We start from the raw sequence: 10,501 nt of genomic DNA, 5'->3' as shown, positions 1-10,501 counted from the left end.
GTGCGCCACCACCGCCCGGCTTGTTTATATTTTTTATAATTTAAAACTGTATTATGGTATTGAGCATAGTCACCCCTAATGGAGAGCTTTCCTATCCATAATGCATAGTCTCCGGCCAGGGATCACCAGAGAAAGATTTCATTGAGAAAGATGAGTTAATAGGTATCAATTCAAATTAGAAGGATATCCTTTATGATCTGATATTTGGTAGACTAATTTTCCTAGTCTCAAAATAGAAAAGCTCTCTTTCCAATATTGTCTATTCTTTCTTTCTTTTTTTTAAAAATGTTTTTTCGAGACAGAGTTTCTTTGTAGCTTTGGAGCCTGTCCTGAACTAGCTGTTGTAGACCAGGCTGGCCTTGAACTCACAGAGATCCGCCTGCCTCTTCCAAGTGCTAGGATTAAAGGCGTGGGCCACCACCGCCCGGCTTGTCTATACTTAAGGGTAATAGTTATCCCTTTACAGCTGGATAGCTTTTATCATGGCTGCTGTCCAAGAACTCAGCTGACAAGTTGGAATTTAGTTTTGTCATTAACTTTTTCAGGTCTGCCTATGAGCAGTCAAATGAGTGGTGTCTGATCACCCAAGGGAAAAAGTTTAAGGTGTACATATATGTCAAGTGTATATTATATAGCATATAATACATATGTATATACACACACACACATATATATATATGCACACACTTACATGCATTGCTCAGCAGTTTTGGAGCTTTTTGATACTTTGCTTTCATTATGTATGCATACTCTTGCTTTTAAAAGAACATTATTGTATATTCTTGGGCCCACTTGTGTCAAAGGTGTGTGTGTGTATCGAGGTGAGGATAACTTCGAGTTGTTTCTTTCCTTCTACCTAATGGACTCTGGCAATCAAACTTGTCGGGTTTGGTGGCAAGTGCTTTTATCCACTAAATCATCTGACCAAGTCTACTATTTGTTTTCAATGTATTGTATGGTTATATCTTTAAATATTTACTGAAATATAAATTAAGGCTGAGAAAGTAAAAAATACTACTAAATTTTTTGAAAAATAGTAAGTATATTGCTTGTTAATGTATTTAATGTACAATAGCATAATATACAAATGACATGGTTATATACTTTGCAAATATCTTTAATGTCTACCTTAAATACAAGGAAGCGTGTCTACTTTTACATTGAACTGGTTGTCCTATATTTATTGCTGGTTAAAGGGTAGTAAGAGGACTGGGGAGATGGCTCACTGAGGAAAGTGCTTGCTATGCAAGTCTGAGGGGGCTGAGTTTGGATCCCCAGCTTCCATGGAAAAGCGGAGCAGCTCAGCAGAGAAAATGCCTCCATCAGATTGCCTGTAGGCATTGTGCTCGGGCATTTTCCTGATGAGTGATTGGTGTGAGAGGGTTCAGCCCACTGTGGGTGGTGCCACCCCTGGGCAGGTGCTCCTGCCTTGTGTAAGAGAGCCAACTGAGCAAGCCCTGGAAAGCAAGCTCGTGAGCATTGTTCCTCATGGTCTCTGCCTTCAGGTTCCTGTCTTCGGGTTCCTGTCTTCAGGTTCCTGCCCTGACTTCCTCTCATGATGGCAATAGTAAGTGGAAATAACTCCCTGCTCCCCAAGTTGCTTTTTTGGTCATGGCAACAGGAAGCCAACTAACATGGAAATTGGCACCAAGCTCACTGAATACTGCTGTGACAGACCTGACCATGTTGTATGGAAGAGGAATGCAATGGAAGGCCTAACACTGAAGAGGTCATGTTGAGACCCTGTCTCAAATATGGCGAAGATTTGGGATGCACCACACGTGCATACATGGGCGAGTGCACCCACACACATGGCTGCTCATACACAGCTATACAGCACCATAGAAAAAGAAACAAAAAAAAATGCTTAGAAACTCTGTCCGCATATGTAGTCATAAAAGAGAAGAGTAATGTAATAGACTTTGTAGATAACTGTGGATTAAAAAGATGTTTGTATTACACAAAATCTAATGCTGGTTTCTTGAGGCTGACTGTAATGTGGGATGTGAAAACCCCCGCAAAGGCGTCACCTTTTTTGTGTTGGAACTTGCATTGTAACAAGTGGCCTGTTTTGAACTTCAGTTGGACTTTTCCCCATGGAATATTGTGGAATATTGGTTTTGAACCACACAAACCTTCCAAATGTTGTCACCTTTCATTCTACTGTATAAAAAAAAAATCGCATTTGCTAATCTCGTCAGTGATCTCATTAGATGTCTGTAAGGTTTGAAGCTGTCAAGCTATGGTGATGGATATGAGCTTTCTAATATTTGAATTTTCCCTTGAAAGCTCAAATTTTATCATTGGCAACACATGCTATTAGTTGTTTTTCTTGAAATGACAGGCTCACGTCATTTATGTTTGAGAAAACGTCTGCCAGATACCCAAATCTGAATAATCATATTTTGTTCATTGTTTACTCAAGTAAGAATTGTATTCCTTGGAAAAAGTGGCTAGCTCAGCTCTTTTGTCAGTTGCATTCCTCCATGGAGACACCACCGTATCTTTAAAATGGTCTTTATATTTCTAAATCCTGCATACAGAATTTTAAAAGGATGAGAATTAATATCAATTAGTGACTGTTCTGAAGTGAAATACCCTATTTATTTATTTGTTTGTTTGTTTGTTTGTTGTTTTGGTTTGGTTTGGTTTTTTAAGATAGGGTTTCTCTGTGTAGCTTTGGTGCCTGTCCTGGTACTCACTCCGTAGCCTAGGCTGTCCTTGAACTCACACAAGTGCTGGAATTCAAGTTTGTTTGTTTTTGAGACAGGGTTCCTTTGGCTAGCCTTGGCTGTCCAGGAACTTGCTTGTTAACCAGGCTGGCCTTGAACTCACAGAGATCTGCCTGCCTTTGCCTCCCTAGTGCTTGGAAGAAAGGTGTGCTCCACCACTGCCTGGCCAGTTTTGAACTTTTTTTTTTTATGCTGTGTCGTGTGAGCTTGAATATGACTGCAGTACCCCTGCCTCAATTTCTTATGTTTGGAAGTTTAAAAGCTATCAACTTGATGGGTACTGGGTGTGGGAGGAGCCCAAGGCAGGGTAGGTGGAAGGGCTTGCAGAAGGGAAAGTGGTATAATTCTATTTCTATTAAAAACACATTGGAAAAAAAGGAATTGGAAGTTTATCCTCTCTAGTATACAATCGGCACATATACCAATAGACTAGAAGGGGGGAAGTAATATTTTTGTAAAAATTAGTTCTGACCTTGTAGGCCCCTGAGAGGGACTTAGGGACTCCAGGAAGCCACTGGCTGTTTGAAATCAAAGCACATTTACATTTGGTAATATACAATATGTGGGAATTGACAAAGGACTACCAAGAAGATTGCTAATTTTTCCATCTGCAGAACATGGGAATCTCTGTCTCTGAAACTTTTGCCAACCCTGAGCAGAGTCATTATTTCAACTGTTCTGTCTTGAATTAAGGATGACTGAGTAATTTGAGATTATATTAGCTTCTTTTTTCTTTTTTTCTCATTTCTGGGGATCAAATCCAGGTTCTTATCCAAGAAAAATGATAATCTATCATTGGGCTTTACCCACACCTAGTGTTCTCAAATTATAATACATTGTAGGTTATTTCAATAGTTTTTGTCTATTTAATTCTCTTTTTTGCATTAATGGAGCCACTTGGTGTTCTATACCTATCTTTCTACTGGAGTGTTTGCTTTTATGAAATTTGTTATTATTATTTGTTGGGTGTGCTGATGTTAAAGATGTTGATTTTGTTTTTATTATCTTTTTTGTTGTAGATGTTTTCTAGTTTGCTTTTACGTATCCTGATTTTAACTTCCTTAAACTTCAATTTAGTCTTCTTTTTCTTTTCCTTTTGTTTTTGTATTTTCGATTTTTGAGATAGGGTCTTTCTATATTACATAGTCCTGGCTGTCCTGGAATTCACTATGTAGACCAGGCTAGTCTAGAACTCATAGATCTGCCTCCCAAGTAGTGGGATTAACGGCGGTGGTGGCGCACGCCTTTAATCCCAGCACTTGGGAGGCAGAGGCCGGCGGATCTCTGTGAGTTTGAGGCCAGCCTGGTCTACAAGGGCTAGTTCCAGGATAGGCACCAAAACCACAGAGAAACCCTGTCTCGAAAATCAAAAAAAAAAAAAAAAAGAGCTCTCCCTTCACACCTGGCTAGTTTTTGTTTTATATGTCAAGGTCTAGCCCTGGCTGGCCTGGAATTCACTTTGTAGACCAAGCCTTGAACTCAAAGATCCACCTACTTTTGCCTCTGGAGTGCTGGGATTAAAGGCGTACACCACCACACCTGGCTTTAAATTCTTGATATTCCCAGTTGGGGTTCATTTTGTTAAACGCTGAGAGGCCTAAATGTAAAGTGAGTTTTCCCCAGCATTAATTTTATTCTTACTCCATACCTCCTGAGGGAAAATTCATTTCGGTATGTCTTTGCTCTTTTCACTGAAACTGCAAAATTATATAATTTCAAGCCACCTCATTGAGTTGAGGAACTCCTTTTTACCTGTCGTTTCTCAGAATCACCTCCTTAGGTAGCAGAGTACTTCCCAGCATGGCCAAGGCTCTGGGTATAGTTCCCAACAATGTTTAAGAAAAAGCAGAATCCTCTATTTATTGTGATGAGGTGGGACTTTGTGATCTTTAATGCTTTATGTTTTGAAAGCTACTTTCTTCTCTGCTGTTTAATAATAGCTGGTGTTTCCGTTCTTAGCGGATCAGGTGTGCTGGGCAAGTCTAGAACTTAAAGCAGTTGTCAGGATTGTAGTTAATGTTTATGTTTTGTATTTTATTTCGTGGGTTTCTGATTCAGGAAACCAGTCTCAGTCCAATCAACTGTTCCTCCTAAGATTGTGTTGTATACTTTCCTGTCCAAACATTCTATTTGTATATATTATATGTATCTGTAAGTAGTATTAAACTCAGAGAAAATTTGTAATAGTATTTACTCCCTCTCCCATAAAAATGTTAACATATTTCACAGCCATTGGACCAGTGGACAGGATTTCAAAATTAGTTTTAGTATGATGTAGTCAGTTGCTAGGTCTTTTCTGAACTCCACAGTTTTTTTGTTTGTTTTTGTTTTTCCAGGAATGTCCTTTTCCTTTCCTGTTTTTGCATCACACATTGCCATTTAATTTATCACGTCATAGAAGCTCTCCGATATGAGATGTTTCCTCTTGGTCTGTCATGATTAGGACGTCTCTGGAGAGAGTAACCATCGGTTGTTTTCAATGAGTACCCCTGTGTCTATGTGCTGTTTGCTTTCTCCTGACAGATTTGTGGTAGGAAGTTTGGACAGCAGCACCCCAGAAATGATATGCCCTTCTTAGCGCATCCTGTCAGCAGCATGTGACTTCACATGTCTTATTGTTGGATGCAACCTCATTTGCTTTGGTATGGTTGTGGCTGCTGAGTGTCTTTAGGGTAAGGCTGCTGGTACCCCTTTTATTAATTGCCTTTTGGAAATATGCCTGGAGACCTGCCAGTTTCTTGTTTCTCATCACACATTTCCTGTTTTCCCAGGGAAGTGAGTGTCCATCAGTGGGTATTTCACGAAAATTATCAGTTACATATACCTAATAGTATTCAGTTTTTCCCAGAGTATTCATCCGACCAGTATCATCTATCGTAATTTTATGGGAAACAACCCTACAAAAAGGCCATGCTTTTCATTGGTATTCTCAGAATTTTCTACCACTTTGTCTTAGAACATTTCATCTGTAGTAATCCACTTTGTGTTTACTCTATTTGTGACAGAATTTGGATTAAAAAACCCCCAACAATTAAAATTAATTTGAATACACTATAGTATCAAGAAAACATATTAAAACACAACTAATAGGTATAAATAATAGAATTACAGAGTTTTAGAAATTGAAAGATTTCCTAAACAGGTTCTATTTGTCGTCTGTCTGTCTGTCTGTCTGTCTGTCTGTCTGTCTGTCTATCTATCTATCTATCTATCTATCTATCTATCTATCTATCTATCCTCTATCTATTTATTTTGAGATGTGGTCTTACTGTGTAATAATGTCTGACCAGTGCTAACTCATAGAGATTCACCTTAATAGTGGATCATAAAGGATTCTTAAAGATTACATTGGTTGGAATTTTTTTGCTAGGAAACTAAGCCCTCTTGCACATGGTTGAATTTTTTCACCATGCATTGATTATTCAGTCGCTATCTAAATAAGTTATATGTAGTGCGATTTCTAATTGGTCTTAATACTAAAAACCCAGAGCCAGATATTAGGGAGTGAAAGCTGGAAGATCAGAGAAGTAGAACAGCCAGCCACTAGTTCTTACCCCTATGAAATCCCCAGGCTGAATGGGGCACCCTGGCTCTACAAGTCCTCAAACTGAATGCTGTCTCTACAAAACTTCAGACTGAATCCTGAGCTCCTGTCTCTTCCTGTCTTATATTCCTCTCTCTACTCAGCCATATCACTTCCCCTCTCCACCTCCCTAGTGCTGGGATTAAAGGTGTGAGCCATTACTGCTTGGCTCTGTTTTTCCTTTAGACTGATTTAATCTTGTGTAGCTCAGGATGGCCTAGAACTCACAGAGATCCATCTGCCTCTGTCTCCCAAGTGCTGGAATTAAAGATGTGTGCCACCACTGCCTGGCCTCTATGACTAACTAGTGTGGCTAGCTCTGCACTCTCATCTTCAGGCAAGCTTTATTTGTTAAAGCACAAACATGTCACCACATTTCCCCTTTTTTGTCTAAAATAAAAAAGGTTATAACTAATATAAGAAAAAACTATATATAATTATAATAACTATGTACAATATATACAGGCCAATAAGTATATCAACAATGTCTAGTCCATTTATATTTGACAAATTCAGATAAAATACTTCATTATCTATCATATCTTGATGAGTCCAAAGTGTTATACTTAATTCACTTTCTATCCTAACTTGCATTACCAAAACTATCTTTTAATGTCTCTCAACCTTATATACTTTACACCTCTTTAGTGGATTTCTTTTCTGAACCTGGTAACAAGGAAAATTATAGCTATAAAGTATTCAACTCCATCAGAGACCTGAGAAGGAAATGATATTACCTGAGTAAGCAGGAAGTGCAAGCAAGTGACTTCTGGAAAATGTGAGAAATGACAAAAACAGCTGGATGCCTGAACAGTCACCCAAGGTTCCTCTGTAATGTTGGGGCATCTGTCTTCAGCCTGCAGGCCTAGCATATATGACACACTTTTCTATGAAGCAGGATTTTTGAAGAGCTGTTCCTCCTTGTCTTTGCAAGGTTTGGCTGTCACTCTCTTTTGTGTCCTGCTTGTCCTGCTTGACAGCATACTTTCAGCACTTGAGGACAAGAGCACTTTCTTGCCCAGTGGCTTACTTTTGCCAGAAAGAAAGTAAACTCCATGTGGCTTTTCTTCGATACCCATTATCTTCTTTGAAGTAAATTGGTGCTACCAGAACAGACATGTCTCATTGTCATAAAAAAGAATCTTTGTTATTAAAACATCTTAAATGCCATATTACACAGATCTCTGAAGTGTTTGAAGATCACCTGTCTACCTATAATATATTTGTTTGACCTTGAAAACATGCCTAACAAGTTCAATTGTAATAGTTGACTAACTACTAACCTGTATTTCCCTATTATTCTAAATAGTTGGTTATAATAACTTTCAAGGGATAAAATTTGCATTATGTTGTTAAATAAGTTGCATAAGTACAGTGCCTTGAACAAGATTAGAAATGTATGTGTAGTATGTTTTAACAAAGTAACCTTAAATTTGTATCATATACAAAAATCCATATCAGTGTAAAATAATTAAAGTTAGTAATTGCTTCTTTAGTTTAAAAGTAAATTCAATATTCTCTCTTTTAATCCTATTTCTATATCCCCCTTTTTCTTTTCAAAGTAGATTCAGTAATCTACCCTTATATCTTATATTTATATCCCCCCCCATTTTCTTTTCAAAACAAGAACCCTGAATCTAAGTCCTTTGTTCAACTTTTTCCTTGACCATTACTAATAACAACTTGTAAACAATCACTCAAAACAATGACAAATATCCATACCCAATGAACAACCAAAAAACACCCACTCTACCTCTTGGGAATGTGGGCGCCATGTTCTTAATTTCATTTCCTGCTGTCAGCAGGGTGATGGCATCTTTAGGCGATCCCAAAAAGAAAAATTTTTCGTTAATTTTCAAGTCTTGGGAGAGGTAACTATATCATTTGTTGTTTAGTCTCTGCGTAATGGGAACTTGTAGGGCTTGTCTCAAGTCCTGGCTATAGCAGTCTGTGAGGCTGGATCATCTAACCTAGCCACCTACAAATTGGACTGAGCGGTTTGTAGTCCAAAGGCGATCTTTAGATGGTGTCTTTCAGCTTAGTAGTGTTATCTTTGTCCTTGTAGAGCTGTTGTGGAGCCCCACCATCCTTTTGGAAACTTCAAAGGTCACTGTTAGGTATGGTCATGGTTCACTGCAGGAAACTTAAACATTTTAAATATCATATGCAGCAGATCTCAGAGAGGTTAAAGGATCAATATTTGTTATGTACATCCAGAGTACAAAAACTTCATTCCTTGTTACATGATAGAGACTCAAACCTGAGATCATGACAGGAAACTAGATGAAGCCTTTTTTACTCCCTTTTCTTGGGACATTTTTTCTGGATGATTTGTTGTTTTTCTTCAGATGTTTATTTGCCTAGTGATCTTCATATTCTTTAGCTGGATCCTTTTTTTTTGTTGTTGTTGTTGTTTGATTGATTTGTTTGTTTGAGACAGGGTTTCTCTGTATAGCCCTGGCTGTCCTAGAACTCACTCTGTAGACCAAGGTTTGGGGATCATGATTCAATACCAATATCTATACCCTGTTGCTGAATTTTTGCCCTCAGATTCTGGGCTCTGGTTTTTCTAATTATGCCGTCCAGATCTGTAGGTATATTTTTTTCTGTGTTGGATGCAACATCTTCCTATTCTTAACGTACTGGCTGGTTTTGCGTGACAACTTGACATGAACTAGTCATCATAAAAAGAAGCATTGAGGAGATGCCTTGATGAGATTCGGCTGTAAGGCATTTTGTCATTAGTAATCACTTGGAGAGGGCCCAGCCCATGGTGGGTGGTGCCATCCCTGTGGTGTTGGTCCTTGGTCCTATAAGAAGATGGACTGAAAAAGCCAGTAAGCAGCACCCCTCTATGACGTGTGCATCAGCTCCTGCCTCTGGGACCTGTTTAAATTCCTATCCTGACTTGCTTCAGTGATGCTCAAGTTTAAGCCAAATAAATCCTTTCTTCCCCAACTTGCTTTTTGGTCTCAGCAACAGAAACCCTAATTAAGACAGATAGTAACATGAGCAACCATTCATCATAAAAATGACTTCAATTCCTGCTCCAAGTAAAATCTCAAAATTAGTAGTTAAAAACTGTGGCTAAGTCCTGTCTGCTTATACTCTGTGATCTTCTTGAGAACACTATCCTAACTAGAGTACCAGTGAAGGATAGTTCTGCTAGTTGAACTTACTGGTGTACTTAGGGCTCCAGTGTAGCTAGTTACAGACACGATGAAATGTTATTTATTTTATGCTTATTGGAAGTATCCAATAAACTTTTGTTTATGGATGCATTTTCTGGTCTTAGGTCTTCTCACAGGAGTTCTCTGTTGTGTGTTCTTGCTTTCTGGAACCATTTGTCCTTAGGGAACCACTTGGTTCTGTCTCATGTTAGTGTGGTTCAAATTCCCCCTCCCCCCCATTGTAAAAGGAGCCAAATTTTAGAAATAGTAGGTGGAAGAAACGAGCTTCAAACTCCAATGGTGTCTTTCTGGAATCTTCCCTTGTTGCTGCTTCCTGGTAAGTTCCTTAAGGTTATGGTGAGCACTAATTAAACCAGAGCAGGGAAGCACTTGACTTGGTACAGAGCCAACAGAAAGTGTCTGAGGAGTGATTCCTATTAGAATGTCGTCTTTTGTCTACAGTAGATGACATCTCCGAGTGGTGTCGTTTCAAACGTATGTGCACAAGAGGCAGTAGATTAGCAGAAAATAGAAACATTTATATGGACCAGTTGATTATTTCTGATATTTAATGAAATAATGTCTTGCATATTTCAGTATTTTGTAGTTGATTTATAATGACATTGAAAAACTTTTTTTGTTTTTTATAAATACAAGTAATATAATCTTATCTCAGTTATACAGAAAATAAGTTACACAGTCAGAAACATCTTACTTGCTATGAAGAAAAACAACAAAGGGTTCTGCTGGATAGGTAATGCGTTGGGAAGAGTTGGACTTTTCTGTCTTTTAATTTTCTTATTTATTTATTTATTTATTTATTTATTTATTTATTTATTAAAGATTTCTGCCTCCTCGCCACTGCCTCCCATTTCCCTCCCCCTCCCCCATCAAGTCCCCAAAGAGCAATCAGGGTTCTCTGCCCTGTGGGAAGTCCAAGGACCATCCACCTCCATCCAGGTCTAGTAAGGTGAGCATCCAAACTGCCTAGGCTCCCCCAAAGCCAGTACGTGCAG

The 10,501-nt window shown here is 38.6% G+C and overlaps 1 protein-coding gene across 2 annotated transcripts in view; it reads left to right on the top strand.

Annotated features, from left to right (window-relative positions):
* C14H15orf41 (chromosome 14 C15orf41 homolog) overlaps positions 1–10,501 on the top strand; it is a 305,328-nt gene that overhangs the window by 1,267 nt on the left and 293,560 nt on the right. The gene's annotated exons all lie outside the window — the stretch shown is intronic.

The sequence above is a fragment of the Microtus ochrogaster genome (genome assembly GCF_000317375.1).
Source record: "Microtus ochrogaster isolate Prairie Vole_2 chromosome 14 unlocalized genomic scaffold, MicOch1.0 chr14_random_1, whole genome shotgun sequence".
Lineage (NCBI taxonomy): Eukaryota > Metazoa > Chordata > Mammalia > Rodentia > Cricetidae > Microtus > Microtus ochrogaster.
This window is presented reverse-complemented; position numbering and strand designations above follow the sequence as displayed.